This window comes from Orycteropus afer, unplaced genomic scaffold (genome assembly GCF_000298275.1).
Source record: "Orycteropus afer afer isolate SDZICR_OR568_19922 unplaced genomic scaffold, OryAfe1.0 scaffold00063, whole genome shotgun sequence".
NCBI classification, from domain to species: domain Eukaryota; kingdom Metazoa; phylum Chordata; class Mammalia; order Tubulidentata; family Orycteropodidae; genus Orycteropus; species Orycteropus afer.
Window position 1 is genome coordinate 8,745,140 of NW_006921650.1, and position 15,628 is coordinate 8,760,767.

At 38.7% G+C, this 15,628-nt stretch overlaps 1 protein-coding gene across 1 annotated transcript in view; it reads right to left on the reverse strand.

Moving 5' to 3' along the window:
* The window catches only part of CDK14 (cyclin dependent kinase 14), an 835,387-nt gene that overhangs the window by 655,988 nt on the left and 163,771 nt on the right, over positions 1-15,628 (reverse strand). The gene's annotated exons all lie outside the window — the stretch shown is intronic.

Consider the following 15,628-nt stretch of genomic DNA (forward strand, 5'->3'; position numbering starts at 1 on the left):
AGTCACTTACATGGCCCAGTCTGGCTTTTCCTAGTCTCTCTCTAGCAGAAATACCACTGGATTTGTGTGTGAAATGGAGTGGATATAAAAGTGATTTTATTACGGCCACGTTTACAAAGGAAGAATGGTACCAGAGAGCTCCAAACATGTAGCACTAAGATGATCTGAGAAATGTGGATTAAATTATAGACTTCAGTGGCAGGCACAAAATCCTCAGGTAGCAGCAAGAAGAAAGGCCAAAGGCACTGAGGAAAGATGTGAGAGCTTCTCTCCACCCGATGTCAGGATGCCCGTGAGGACAGAGGCGACAAATCCATGACAATCAAAAAGCTTCCTAAGGAGCTAGGCTTCCTTTTTTAAAAATCTGAAGTTTTTGAGTTAACTATGAAAAGGAAAGGAAAAAAAGTTTTTAGTTAGGGGTTATAAATCAGCTTTATTACTTTTCCAAACATCCCAGTTTTCTAAAATTTCACTTAGTTGGGAAATTACAAAGTCCGAAAGGAAGAAAACTTTCTTTAGTTTGTCAAACAGACATACAGAAATAATTTTTAATTACATTTGATTTATTTTAATCTAACAAAACTCTGCTAGTAATCTAAAGGATATACTTTAAAATAATTTTAAAAAATAACTTACTAAATAATTGGCTTCCCTTTTCTCACTCTATACCTCTAAAAAAAAGAAGAGAGCAAGAGAATAAGATCATGGAGAAAAATGAGTAAACAATGTTGTACATTGAACTATAAATACTCATGATAATGAAATAATAATCAACTATAAAAACTCATATCTGAAATTAAAATATGTGCTCTTCTGTAATTTAATTGACTTTCTTGTGGCCAATGTTTTTAGCATTTGCCTTTCTAAGCTAATAGTGGTATAATTTAGATCATTCTGAAAGCACATATACATCACACTCAAAGAACAGTAAGCAAACAAAACTAGGCACTTGTCTAAGGAGGAACATCATATGATCATATAACCAATCCAATCTGGTATAGCAGAGAATTACGTTCACAACAAAAATGCCTAAGTAACAGAGAAATCAACTAGTCTCAAATGCTCTAACTACATCCCCTTTGTATTCAGCATACCAAACAGAACAGCAGCACTCAAATACTGGATGAATCCTTCTGCCATTTCTTCGGGAATGTTTCCTTGGGTACTTATTAAAGCAGGATAGGTTTCTAGTTCCAAGAAGTGGAATCAGCTGTTCTGGATGATCAGCACATCTTTCCCTTTTCTAGGGAACCGGCTTCTCCCCAGACTCTATCACTGCATACTGAGTGAGGGCTGCATCTGTTTAGAATTAGGAGAGGGATCCAACTTAGGCCAGTCCTTCCTCCCTGGGACTTTTCTAACCAAAGCTGGGTCTGTGCCCCACCTCTTGCTCACTGGTAACAAATCTGGAAAGCATTGGCTGAAAAGCTGCTATCAGTAATGTCACTAGCCATGTAGGGCAGCTGGACTGAGATCCTGAAGCCATCAGGATGAGGGCAAGAAACAGCACTGATGTCATTGAATTCCTGGTTCTAACCCCTGGGGTCCTCACTTCCTAGCTGCCTGACTTTCAAAAGCATGGTTGTTCACCCTTTCCTGCTATTTTGCTACACCATCCTTCCAATGGTTAAGTGCTCGGCTGTTAACCAGAAGATTGGTGGTTCAAACCCTACAGCCGCTCCACAAAGAAAGATGTGGCAGTTTGCTCCTGTAAAGATTTATAACTTTGGAAACCTTAAGAGGCAGTTCTACTCTGTCTTATAGTGTCACTATGAGTTGGAATTGATTTGACAGCAAGGGGTGTTTTTTGTATTCTTCCAATATATCCCACATATTTTGTTAGGTAGTTTAAGTTGATTTTTAGTTCCTTGCAATCAAGAGTTCTTTTCTACATGGGAATACATGTACAAAACGATGTGTGGCTACTGTGAAGCACTAATACCAGAGCGAAAACAATACCAGAGCTAGCGCTAAGTAAATCACTTAGTGTTGCTTTAAACTCAGGAAAAAGACATTAAAGGTTGATTTTGACTATGTCATAGTAGGAATCACCAAAACCAAACTATCAAGTTGATTCCAGCTCATAGCAATCCTATAGGACAGAACAGAAGTACCTTATAGGGTTTCTAAGCTGTAAATCTTTACAAAGCCTAATGCCTCATCTTTCCTCATGGAGTTCAAACTGCCAACCTTTTGGTTAGCAGCCTAATGCCTTAACCACTGCACCACCAGAGCTCCTTTCACAGAAGGAAAGTATGGGTTAAATACTTTACCCATTTCCACTGAGTCAATTCAACTCACAGCAACCCTGTAGGACAGAGTAAAACTGCCCCAAAGGGTTTCCTGGGCTGTAAATCTTTATGGAAGCTGACTTTCACAGCTTTCTCCCATGAAGCTGCTGGTGGGTTCAAACCACCAAACTTTCATTTAGCAGCCAAGTGTTAGGCCACTACACCACTAGGGACTCATTATGAGTTAAACAGGGGGTCAAAAAATTCTACAAAGCTATTTCATACACCTAACTGTGTAACCTATTGCTGTCAAGTCAATTTCAATTCGTAAATTTCCTTCAGGACAATCATGGAAGGAAGACTGGGTGATCTACTTCCGTAAAGATGCTATGAGTCAGAAACTAGATGGCAGTGAGTACAGTTTGTTTGTTTGTTTGTTTTTGGTTTACAGGACACAGTAGAGCTACACTTAGGATTTCCAAGGCTGTAATCTTTATAGAAGCAGACAGCCATATCTTTCCCCCTAAAGAGGCTTGCAGGTTTGAACCACCAACCTTTCAGTTAGCAGCTGAGAGTTTAACCATGTGCCACCAAGACTCCTTCATATATGCATATATATTCACATACATACCCACCAGTTACTCTGTAGGAGAAATGACCTGCAAATCTTCTGTAAAGATTTCAGCCTAGCAAACCTTCTGGGGCAGTTCTACTCTGTCCTATAGGGTTGCTATGAGCCAGAATTGACTCAGCAACATACAACACCACCACATACATGAATATTAATATTTCTATAGCTCTGGTAGTGTAGTGGCTAAGGCACTTGACTGCTGACCAGAGGCTGGCGGTTCAAACCCACCAGCCACTCCTCGAAAGGAAGGTTGGGCAATCTACTTCTGTAGCGATACCTCCTCAGAAACCCAAGGAGGGGTCGCTATGAGTCAGGTCCAACTCGATGGCACATAACAACAACAATGACATAAATTTCTACTAAATTGAATATATAGAGAAATATTTTAGAAAGAAATTTTTGTATTTATTAAAATTTATAGGGGAAATTGTGTCATGGAAGTCATGGAGCAATAGTTATTAATCAGTTATCTGTAAGAAGTCTGAATACTTGGACTAACTGGCTTAACCAGGCACCCAATTGCTATGGTGGCACATTCTCAAATTGCAGGCATAGTATCTAAAGGGACATAACTGACTAGCCCTGCGGATAGCACCTCTAAATTGTTGGAAATACCAGCACCAATAAGTAGCTAAGAAATGTCATAGAAATTATGAAAGTAAAATTGTTTGTTGCACCAACCCTGGGCTTTAAGGGCCTCTGGACATGAAGGAAAGTGGGTTATTAAAAATTAAAGAAGAAATGGCAGGAGATTTTTTGAAAAAGCCACAAAAGTCCACTAGGGATTTGTGGAATATATAAAGAAAGTGCTAAGAAGACAATAATAACTATGCTTTCTGTGTTTTATGACTAAAGACTTTTTTTTTTCAAATACTCTATTCATTTACCAACCATTCATTGAATTTTGTGTTAAGCACAATAGGGGGTACAGAGATGAATGAGACACATGCCTGCTCTCACAGATACTTATACAAATAAACATAATACAAGAAATAATTGCTATAGAAAAGGTAAAGGAAAATACTACAGGAGTTCAGAGTTAGTGAGACCTCAGAATGACAGATCAAGCAAAATTGGTAGATTTTCACTTTAGGGATTCGAAGTCTGAATACTAGACCCACAGAGAACTCAATAGTTAAAATGGTTTTTTTAAAAAAGACTATTACGTCCAAAGATCAGTAATGATCACTTTTAGCTTGAGAACTGTTATCTATATCTGGATATAATCTCATAATTTAACAAAGAATCTTTGTGATATCACAGGAGCACGGCCTAGAATAGCTGAACAGCTTCCGTGGCTCAGACGCTCATGAACAATGGTTCTTTTTTCCCTCTGGTAGAAGATTGTCTGGATGAACTTCAGGGCCTCCAAGTACACTGCCTGCCCATATGGTTCAAAGATGTATATTTCCCTAGTTACCCTCGACACAGTCAGACAGTCAAATTCTTTTCTATATTCCTTATGGAAAATTTGGGAGCTCTGGTGGTGTAGTACTAAGGCACTTGACTGCTAACCAGAAGACTGGTGGTTCAAACCCACCAGCCACTCCTTGAAAGGAAGGTTGGGCAATCTATTTCCGTAGTGATACCACCTCAGAAACCCAAGGAGGGGTCACTATGACTCGGATCCGACTCGACAGCAGTCAGTTTGGTTTTTGTTATGGAAAATTTAATTCTGGGAATTCTTGCCTCAGCTAATCATGGGGAACTTGAATACCACCTGTACATCACCAATTCTCTCCCTAATATTGATTCTAATTTAGGGAGGATGGGGTTTTATTAGAGCTCCAATGTTGCAATAGTTAAGCACTTGGCTGTGAACCAAAAGGTTAGAACTTGCTAGCCAAACCCACTACCCGCTCCACGAGAGAAGGATGGAGCAGTCTGCTTCTGTAAAGATTACAGCCTTGGAAAATCTATAGGGCAGTTCTACGCTGTTCTTTTGGGTCATTATGAGTTGAAATCAACTCAACAGTTACGGGTGGTTACAGGTGTTGGTGAGGTTTTATTAATAACATTACAAAGGCCAAATAAACTAACTTAATTTTTTCAATTATTCCCTTAAGAATTTGGAGTCTCATTCCCTTAATAATCATTGTTTCTCCCAATGATTCAAGGGAAGATTCAGTTCACATAAAATGCAGTACAAATTTCCTGACTGAGCCCATCACAACCAGCTCCTTCTATGGGCATATAGTAACTACAGAAGCAGCAGAGCCTCCTGACTTCAAGAACCACAGCATGGCAAGAAGCCACCTTGGTTCAAATTATTTCCTTTCACACACACCAATGTCCTTTTCAACTCAGAACTTTAGAGGTCTAAAACAGGTTAAACCACAGATGAAACCACATAACCAAATACTCTGAAACATTAACTCAAATGTAAGTTCAGATACAGAACAGCAAGACAGAAAACATGAGCTCAAGAATTGGATCAACCTAGGTTCCCAATCCAGACCTTGTGTAAGATACTTCTCTAAATCTTAGTTTCCTCAAGTATAAAATAGAAATAATAGTAATAGTTCTTACACCTTAGAGGGTTGTTGTGAGGCTAAAATGTGTATAGATTGTCTAGAACAATGCTCAGTAAAACGATGGCTTTTACAACTCAGTGAGATAAAGCATAATATATATTTAAGAATGACCAGACACTAAGCTTTTTGGCACCACAGACACACGTTTAACCTGGGGCTTGTGCTTCTGCATGAGATCTAGTTTCTCTTGGTTCAGCTCAGCCTGGGCACTTCCTTCTACATCAGCCATGAGCTGTCATTTTCTCAGACACTCCTTAAGTTCCTCAGTTCCTAAAGATCCTTCTCCTATACAAAAATATTTCTATTACTATTGCACATTGCCATTGCCTTGTTGTTGTTTTTGTGTGCCGTCGAGTTGGCCCCGACTCATAGCGACCCCTCCTTGGGTTGCCGAGGCAGTATCACTATGGAAGTAGATCACCCAACCTTCCTTCCGAGGAGTGGCTGGTGGGTTTGAACCACCAGCCTTCTGGTGAGCAGTCAAGTGCCTTAGGCACTATGCTACCAGAGCTCCTACCATTGCCATAGTTCATTAAATTGAAACACTGTTTTAGCACTTTTTTAATGGCCACGACCTCACAGTCCCTCTTGATATTTCCATCTGCTACAGGTGGAAGGAGCTATTTATAGAACTCTATAAATGTTAACATAAGCAACATCATGATAAATATTTGAGAAAAGACTGAAGTTGTCAAGGATTTCATTTCACTTGGATCTACAATCAATACCCATGGAAGCACCAGTCAAGAAATCAGACGTTGTACTGCACTGGGCAAATCTGCTACAAAAGACTTCTGGTTCTGCATGGAAGGCAACAATTCTACCACTGAACCACCGCTACCCCTGCAGTGTGGTACGAGTATGTATTTGAAGACCTCTTTAAAGTGTTAAAGAGTCAAGATGTCACTTGGTTTGAAGACTAAGGTGCACCTGATTCAAGTCATGGTATTTTCAATCACCTCATATGCATATAAAAGGTGGACAATGAGTAAGAAAGTCCAAAGGAGAATCGATGCATCTGATGCTGGTAAATAATACTGAAAATACCATGGACTGCCAGAAGAATGAACAAATCTGTCTTGGAAGAAGTACAGCCAGAATGCTCCTTAAAAGAGAGAATGGCCATATTTTGTCTCACATACTTTGGTCATGGTGTAAGAAGGGACAGTCCCTGGAGAAAGACCATGTTTGGTAAAGTAGAGGGTCAGTGGAAAAGGGGAAGACCCTCAACAAGACAGAACAACACAGTGGCTGCAACCATGGGCTCAAGCATAGCAAGGATTATGAGGATGGAGCAGAACCAGGGAGTCTTTCATTCTCTTGTACATAGGGTCGCTATGAGCTGGAGCAGACTTGACAACACTTAGCAACAACATGAGTTTAAAAATAAAATAGGAGCTCTGGTGGCGTAGTCGTTACCATATTCTGCTGTTAACCAAAAGGTTGGCAGTTCACACCCACCAGCTTCTCTGAGGGAGAAAGATGAGGCAATCTGCTTCCATAAAGATTTACAGCCTTGGAACTGTATAGGGTAGTTCTACACTGTCCTACAGGGTCCCCATGAGTTGAAAATCAACTCGATGACAGTGGGTTTGGTTTTTAATGGGTTTTAATGTGAAAATTTAGCATTCTCTTTCTCTGCCCAGACTCTCTTTCATTTCTCCCTATCATGTATCTCCACTGTAATTACACAGTTACAGCTTATGAGTCAAGTCAGAACTGAAAACCCATGGTTACACAACGAAACTTCAAATACAAGGCTTATTGATCAGATTAAAACATTGCCAAGATATTTTACCACAATCAGGACAAAGAAAGGAAATTTGGTAAGTTAACAGTTGCAAGAGAAGAAGGGACTTCACCACCAGGAAAATCAGAAACACATGTATTCATATCTGACTGCCACTTGAAGCACTGGACAAAAGCAGATTAAAAAAGTAAAAACAACAAATTCATTAAGAATCAATTTTGCCGGTAGCAACCAAATAACTTTTTATACAAACAGCTCTAAATTGGCATACATTACTTTAAAAAAAAATTGGGGAGAGTTTTGGGATAATTAATTGCTGCCTATCAAAGAAGGAGCTCTGGTACCATAGTGCCTAAGGCACCTGACTGCTCACCAGAAGGCTGGCGGTTCAAACCCACCAGCCAATCCTCAGAAGGAAGGTTGGGCAATCCCACTTCCGTAGTGATACTGCCTCGGAAACCCAAGGAGGGGTCGCTATGAGTCAGGGCCGACTCAACGGCAAATAACAACAACGACAACAATCAGGAAAAGACTCTGTCTTCTGAGACTGCACTAAACAAAATGTTCTATCTGATCAAGGAAAGACTAAAATATTGAGGCATCAACTTTCAAAACATACACAAATAATGGCTTTCTCATTAAAATGTGGTGAACGATCCATGATGTATCTTTACAGAAGCCTCCTCTACCCACGTGTGTCAAATCTCAATCAAAAGAACCCATCACCGTTCAGCTTGTTCTCTTGTTATGAAAGTATTGTATCTATGTGCAAATAGAATAAAGTAGTGCAAGTAAGGCACTGCATTTTAACAGTAAGAAAATTTACTGGAAGATAATTCATGATTGTGCTATCATTGCAATTAGATTGAAATTAACACAAGAATATAAACACTAATAAAAGGTAATTAGTGTTAGAGCACTATAGACAAGCATGGGTGAAAATTCCACTAGGATTAAACTCAGCCAAGCTCCTCTTCTCCAAGATATTTCCACAAACACTGGAAATACTGAGCATGTAAATGTGTGGGCAATTAATTTTAACTAACACTTCACTCTATTTATCAGAACATGCATCAAATAGCAAGTATCAGCTCATTTTCTTCATGTTTTTAATTTTTTTATTTTAACAATTGGCATGCCCAAGCAGTGTTAAGTAGGAAATAATTATTTGGAAAAATGATTGATTCTTTTAAGTCCATTTAGATATTCTAAGAAAAATTATAATACTATAACTTTCACCCATTTTGCTTTAGACATAAGTCCTCTGTATATTTCTATTCTCAAATTACATGTGGGTTTATAGAAAATCTCACAAAGAGCAGTTCGTCTTTCTATCAGTTCAAAGGCACCATATAACGTCTGAAAAGTTTAAGAGAGAAAGCACACTATAAATGCTCTGAAATCTGATACTTCACGGAAAGAATTTAAGCTACACGGAGAATTAATAAGCTCTATCACTAGCAAGGACAATGCCATGTTTATAGGGACTGCAAACATTAGAGCTCAGGATTTCTTAAAGAATGGCACATAGTCCTTCTGTTAAAAAAAAAAATGTGGGGAGTGGGATGAGATTACAGTTATTCCCAAAGGTATCTTCTAACATTAAATAACCCTTGATCCTTCAACCTTTCCAGCTACAACTCCATTTCTCTGTTACTCTTCATACAGAAATTCCATGAAAACAGTAGTTTATCCCAACTGTCTCCACTTCCTCATCTCCCATTCACTCTTGAACAAACTTAAATTAGGCTTTTGTCCTCTCCACTCCACTAAAAATCAGCAATGGCTTCAACAATGCCAATTTCAGAAAGCAATTCCCAGACCTCATCTGGACCTCTCAGCAATATCTGACACAATTGATTAACTCCTCCCCTCTTCCTATAAATTTCTTCAGTTGGAATCCAGATAACACAAACTCCTTGCTTTCCTTCTACCTCCTAACTCAGGCTCCTTGGTCTCCTTTGCTAGACTCCTCCTTTTCTCAACCTTTAAAGAGGACTGGAACCTTGAACCTCTTCTCGTCTCTGTCTCCATTGTCTCCTTAGGTGATCTCTATGGTTTATACACCATCAATACACTGAAGTTTCCAAAATTTTATCTTCAGATCCTACACTTCTCTCATCTTGAGACTTATATAGCCAACTACGTATATGACAACTCCTTTCAAATATCTACTGTTGATGTCAGGTGTCACTGGTTCCAACTCACAGCAACTCTATGTATGAGAGAACATAACACTGCCTGGTCCTGTGCCATCCTCAAGATATTGCTATATTTGAGCTCACTGCTGCAGCAGCTTCTATGTCAACCCATCTCATTGAAGGTCTTCACTTACTTTTTACTTTACCAAGCATGATGTCCTTCTCTAGGGAATGGTCCTTCCTGATAACATATCCAATGTACATAAGATGAAATTTCACCATTCATGCTTCTAAGAAGCATTCTGGTTGTATGTCTTCCAGGAAAGATTTGTTCATTTTGCCAATCCATGGTAAATTCTTTTTTTTTTTTTTCTTTTGCCACTACCATAATTCAAAGGTATTAATTCTTCTTTGTTATTATTACTGTCCTTGATCTTTCAACCTTTCCAGCGACAACTCCATTTCTCTGTTACTCTTTATACAAAGGTATATTATTCATTGTCCAGCTTTCACATGCATATGAGGTGACTGAAAATACCATGACTTAGATTGGGCACACCTTAGTCCTCAAAGTGACATCTTTGCTTTTCAGCACGTTAAAAGAGGTCTTTTGCATCAGATTTTTGCCCAATATAATAGGTTTGATTTCTTGATTGCTGCTTCCATGGGTGTTGATTGTGGGTCCAAGTAATAGGAAATCTTTGACAACTTCAATCTTTCTCCATTTATCTTGTTGGTGCTTATTGTTCCGGTTGTGAAGATTTTTGTTTCCTTAATGTTAAGGTATGATCCATACTGAAGGCAACAATGCTTGATTTTTATTCAGCATTAACTTCAAGTCCTCTTCACTTTCAGCAAGTAAGATTGTGTCATCTGCATTCAGCAAGTAAGGTTGTGTCATCTGCATATAACAAGTTGCTAATGAGTCTTCCTCCAACCTTCATGCTTCATTCTTCTTCCATCCAGTTTTGGATTATGTGCTCAGCATACAGATTAAATAAGTATGGTGATAGGATACAACCCTGGCACAGAGCATTCCAGATTTTAAACCATGCAGTATTCCCTTGTTCTGTTCAAATTACTGCCTCTTGGTCTATGCATAGGTTCCTCATGAGCACAATTAAGTGTTCTAGAATTTCCATTCTTTGCAATGTTATCAATAATTTCTTATGATCCACCAGTCAAATGTCTTTGCACAAGCAATAAAACAGAGGTAAACATCTTTCTGGCATTCTTTCCTTTCACCCAAGATCCATCAGACCTCAGCAATGATATCCCTCGTTCCATGACCTATTCTGAATTGTCTGAAATTTCTGGCAGTTCCCTGTCAATGTACCACTGCAATCATATTTTACTCATCTTCAACAAAACTTTACTTGTGTGTGATATTTAATGATATTGTTCGATAATTTCCTCATTCTGTTGGATTATCTTTTGCTAGAATGGGCACAAATATGGATCTCTTCCAATCAGTTGACCAAGTAGCTGTCATCTGAATTTCTTGGCATAGACAAGTGTGTACCTCCAGTGTTGTATCTGTTTGTTAAAACATCTCAACTAGTATTCCTTCAGTTCCTAAAGCATTGTTTTTTGTCTATATCTTCAATGCTGCTGGATTGCCTCCTTCAAACCATCGGCTCTTGATATACTACCTCCTGAACTGGTTGAAATTTGACCAATTCTTTTGGGTACAGTGACTCTGTGTATTTCTTCCATATTCTTATAATGCTTCCCACATTGTTCAATATTTTGCCCCTAGAATCCTTCAATATTGCAACTTGAGACTTGAATTTTTTCTTCAGTTCTTTCAGTTTGAGAAATGCTGAATGTGTTCTTCCCCTTTGATTTTCTAACTCCAGATCTTTGTACTTTTCATTATAATACTTTACTTGGTCACCTCAAACTGTGCAAGTCCAAAATTGGAATTCTTGATTTCATAACTTCCAAACTCTGCTGCTCACCACCTCCATAAATGGTTCTACTATTAACTTACTCGATTTCTCTAGTCAAAAATTTAAGGATTCTAATTTGTTCTCTATGATAATCTCTATCCATTTCAAGAGGTGGTTCTCTTGATTCTACTTTCTGAGCATATCCCAAATCCAACCATTTCTCAGTCCTTCACTGCTTCCATCCTAGTCCAAGTCACCATCATATCTTATCTGAATGATTACAACATTCCCTTCACTGATCTTTCTGCAGTCACTCTCCTCCTCTTCCTGCCAATCTCCAGTCTATACACAGTATCTAGAGTGATCCTTTTAAAAGTATTACTGCCCTGATCAAAACCATGCAAGTAAGGTTCTTTTCTGATTTCTCTTCATAGTCCTTGTTTTGGTCCTTTAGTGCCGCTATAACAGAAGATACCATAAATGGGTGGCTTTAACAAACAGGGATTTATTCTCTTACAGTTTAGGAGGCTAGAAGCCCGAGTTCAAAGTGCCAATTCTAGGGGCTAGGTGAAAAACATTCAACCATGGGCTTCAGGTCTGCCTCTTACTCCCAGTCCATTGAAGCTAACTCAGGCAGCTGCTAACTGCTAAGGCTGACAAACCCAAAGTTGACAAATAAAATGCCACAGTCCCAAGATTACCAAACAACATGGCAAGCCACTAGTTCAAGCTCAGAGACAGTCCCAAGATTGGCAGGAAAAATGATAGGCTGCTGAATGAAGACTCAACTACATGCAGGGTCCAAGCATGCCCAAAAGCTAGAGACCTTTTTTCAAAGCTGCCTTTTCTATACTGGAAGCAGGTCACACCCCTAAGCTGCTCCAGTAGACTCCACCATAGAGCTGATTACCAGTCTCACAATGGGGAATAACTACACCCAGCTACCCAGCCACTCAAAACCAGGCCCAGCCAAATTGACACACATCCTAACTACTACAATCCCCTTGCTCACTATACTCTACTTACCCTGGCTCCCTTCCTGTTTCTGAACATTAGACCCTGGAAACCTCAAAGACTGTGCACACATTGCACCCTCTTCCTAAAACACTCTTCCTCCAGATATACCCAGAGTTTACTCTCTCCCTTCTTCAAGATCTACACTCAAATATCACCTCAGAAATACCTTCCTTTACTATTTATATCAACACCCCCTCCCCATCTCTCTCTTTCCCCTTTCCTCATTTTGGTTGATATTCCTTGCATTTCTGCCATTGTATTACACAGTGATTTATTATCTGCCTGTCATACTAACTAGAGTTGAAGTTCCACAGCGGTAGCGATTCTGTCTCTCTTGCTCAGTCTTAAAATCCCCAGGGCCACAAACAGTGCCTAGCAAAGAAGAGGCGCTCAGTAAATGGTTGTCAAGTGAATACATATGAATAGTTTCTTTACGCTTGCCGATTGCTTACTAAGGCAGAGAACATATATACCTCAATTATTTATTACTTTAATACATATGCCATAAGGAGTCATTAAAATTTTGTAAAGTGATATTTTTTAGAGACTCATAACATTCTTTCTAGGGGATTTCTAGGCAGAAAGAGCAGCATGGGCAAAAGAAGAAGGTAGGAAACACCTATTTACAGAAATATAGGTAGTGCCCCACAGAAAACAAATGGGGAACGTTGGAAGAGAAGGAGGCAGATAGGTGAAAGATAAGGTTTGGGATTAGGCTGAAAGCAGACAAAACAATCAGGAGGGGTCTTGTGAGCCAGCCCGCATTTTGAATGTTACATGGTAGGCAACAGTGAGTCATTGAAAAGTTGTAAGCAGGGAAACAGCTATCAGAACTTCATTTGGGAAACTTATTCTGGTCACATAAGATTACATAAACCACACAATCATGCCTGTTCTCAGCTGAAGTAGCAACTTAGTGGCTCCAGATCTGCAAGGAGATAAGCTACACAAGCACATAATTCTCATATGATGCTTTAATCCCTTATCATTCATACTTATAAAGGTCTACATAGCTTCTTGTTCACAAATCTTTAACTGATCAACTTTTCCATAGAAACATTTTCTCAGCATGTTCCAATCTGAATATTTTCAACTTTTAATCAATTAGCTCTTCAATTCAACAACACTTACATGACAGTTTTTAATTGCTGCACACTGATTCTTGCATCTGCACAGTGAATCAATTAACTTACTCATTATATTACATATCAATATTACATTGGGTAGTATAATATTCAACAAGAGAATGCAATTATGGTCATTTTAATTAGTGAAAAAACTGGCATCTAATTATACGTATGTGTCACTTAACATCCATGATACGTTCTATGAAATAAGACGTTATGTGATTTGGATGCTGTGCAGACACTGGATCACATATTTAGCAAACAGACATGCCTAAATTGCCAGCAATAAATAGCATTCACTAATTTTTCAAACTTTTTGTGTGGTTTACAAACCTTTTGTTTCGCTTCCAAATCAATGCTTCTCCTTGCTTCTTGCTGCTCTGTCACTGGTTTCGCTAGATTTGGGAGCCATGATGTACTTCACAATAATATTTTTTAAAGAAAATTAAAACAGAGATAACATTACAACATTCAAAGAATATGCGATACATGCAACTGGATGCTGCTGCCTATGAGCTGAAGCATACACTGTCACACGGTGAACTTTTTTTTTTTGTAAGTAGGGAAAGTTCCCATTAAAATAAGGATGGAAAGTACAGTATAGTACAGACATAAGCCAGTAACACAGGCTTTTATTATGATTATTAAGACATGTGTCATGGGAGTTCTGGTGCCACAGTGCCTAAGGTATTTGAAGGCTGGTGGTTCAAACCCACCAGCCACTCCTCAGAAGAAAGATTGGGCAATCTACTTCCGTAAGAAGTATCACCTCAGAAACCAAGGAGGGGTCACCATGAGTCAGGATCAACTCGACGGCAGTGAGTTTGGCTTTGTTTTTGTCATTATTATAGGTCATATATGCACTGTACCATCATACCCCTGGTAGCACAATCACTTTGTATGCAAGAGACAAGAGATACACGATGCATGTGGGAAGCTGCTGCATTCACCATGTCTGGTTTTATCAGCTACATCCCATTGTCCCACTGAGATTTCTGAACTCTATTATAATCTCATTGGACCACAAATATACTTGTGCCCATACGTTGCCCAAACAAGCTTTATGCAGTATTCAGATGCATGACTGTATTCAGATGCCAAAACAATCTTGAATTTATACCACACAAATTTCAAATTAAAGTAAAAGAGAATTTAGTTGTTCTACTAGATAAGAAACATAAAAAGTCTTATCTTTTTAAACTTAAAAATGTAAGTTTGATTTTAATACATAAAGAAAAGAAGCTCTGGTGGTGCAGTGCCTAATGTATTTGACTGCTAACCAGAAAGTTGGCAATTCAAACATATCAGCCACTACACAGAAGGAAGATAGGGCAATCTACTTCTGTAAAGATTTACTGTCTTGTAAACCCAACGGGGGTTGCTATGAGTTGGAATCAACTCCATGGCAGTGGGTTTGGTTTTTCTTGTTTTGTTTTTTTAATACAAAAAAGCTTAATATAGAATGCATATTTTCAGCTTACTAAGTCTGTTTTCTAATGAAATGCTTTTCATTAAAGTCAAATGGGTTTGTTTCGATTATTTTTCTTTTAAATCATCATTTGCCTTCTATTTCTCCTTTGCTTTCTTACTATTTATAACATAATCATTACTTTACTCCTTACTTTAGAGCTTACTCTGAACAACTCATCTGGCACTTACTCTACCATTGACTGCTTCACAAAAACATATATTGAACACCTACCACATGTCAGATACAGTGTCAAACACAAAAGATGCAAAAATGAAAAGAACAAGATTTCCACCCTCAAGCAGATCTTGAAGACAGCCATCCAGTGATCCCTCCTTTCTTCCTGCTGGGCAGCTAAAATGGTGTGGACTTTACTTTTAATTTTTATGACCCAAGTATGACTGTTTTTATCTCCCTACTCAAGTGACTTAATGACATACTTGTTCTTCCTCAATGATCTTCCTTACACTAGCCTCCTTACATTTATTAGGACTCCTTACAAGTACATTTTTAAAAAAAGTGAAACAACTCAGATAACTAAACAATGTATTATATCTGAGCTGTCTTAAACAAACTTGGCTCTGCTCAGTAAGCAGGTTTATGATTAATACCAAATCAGAGAGGATCTAGAAAGAGAATCTCTGAAAGGAATGAACAAGAGCAGAGGACCTGAAGAACATCTAAATAGATGTTCTCTCACTGGGAATTCTCAGCAGTCCTGGGACATCACTGAATTGACTCTAAGGTCAAAGAAGCAACACAGCACAGTTAGTCAATAACACAAATGAGTTCAATTTCTGCCCTCCTGATTGTTGTTGTTGTTATGTGCCGTGGAGT